Source organism: Carya illinoinensis, chromosome 8, assembly GCF_018687715.1.
Source record: "Carya illinoinensis cultivar Pawnee chromosome 8, C.illinoinensisPawnee_v1, whole genome shotgun sequence".
Lineage (NCBI taxonomy): Eukaryota > Viridiplantae > Streptophyta > Magnoliopsida > Fagales > Juglandaceae > Carya > Carya illinoinensis.
The window spans coordinates 12,228,940-12,229,543 of record NC_056759.1 but is presented as its reverse complement, the minus strand read 5'-3'; the positions used below and the strand labels follow the sequence as shown (position 1 = coordinate 12,229,543).

Sequence of the window (604 nt, the reverse complement as noted above, 5' to 3'; positions counted from 1 at the left end):
AATTATATTTCCCACCCCCTGAAATTGTCCTTGAACTTTCCGACCTATCATGAACATCAGATGTATCCCATGATTGTGCATTTTCAGCTAGATAATCAAAATATTCAAAAACTTCCTTGGATTCTTTGTTAAAAAACGCTTTATTACACATGGTCTCCACAAATTGTCTCATTTTTGGTTGCAACCCCTCATAAAAAAAACTAATGACCCTCCAATTCTCATATCCATGATGAGGACATACATTTAAAAGGCCTTTGAATCGTTCCCAACAATGATAAAATGTTTCCACATCCTTTTGGTCAAAATTCATGATCTGTCTTTTCAAAGCATTACTTCTATGCATGGGAAAAAATTTCTTTAAAAATTCAGTTTACATTTCTTGCCAAGTCCCAATGGATCTTGGTCTTAAGGAATTCAACCATGTCTTAGCCTTGTCTTTTAAGGAAAATGGAAACAGTTTTAATTTTATGACTTCATCAGTGCATGTTCTATCCATGAATGTGGAACGCACTTCTTCAAACTCTTTGATATGCAAATAGGGGTTTTCAGATTCCATACCATGAAAGTGTGGTAACAATGGAATCATCCTGGGTTTGATATTAAA

At 34.4% G+C, this 604-nt stretch overlaps 1 non-coding gene across 1 annotated transcript; it reads left to right on the top strand.

The window, feature by feature from the left end:
• Window positions 1-221: 221 nt before the first annotated feature.
• LOC122274855 lies at window positions 222-328 on the top strand. Its single transcript, XR_006228395.1, has one exon. It is a non-coding gene; the product is annotated as a small nucleolar RNA R71 (small nucleolar RNA).
• The last annotated feature ends 276 nt before the right edge of the window (window positions 329-604 follow it).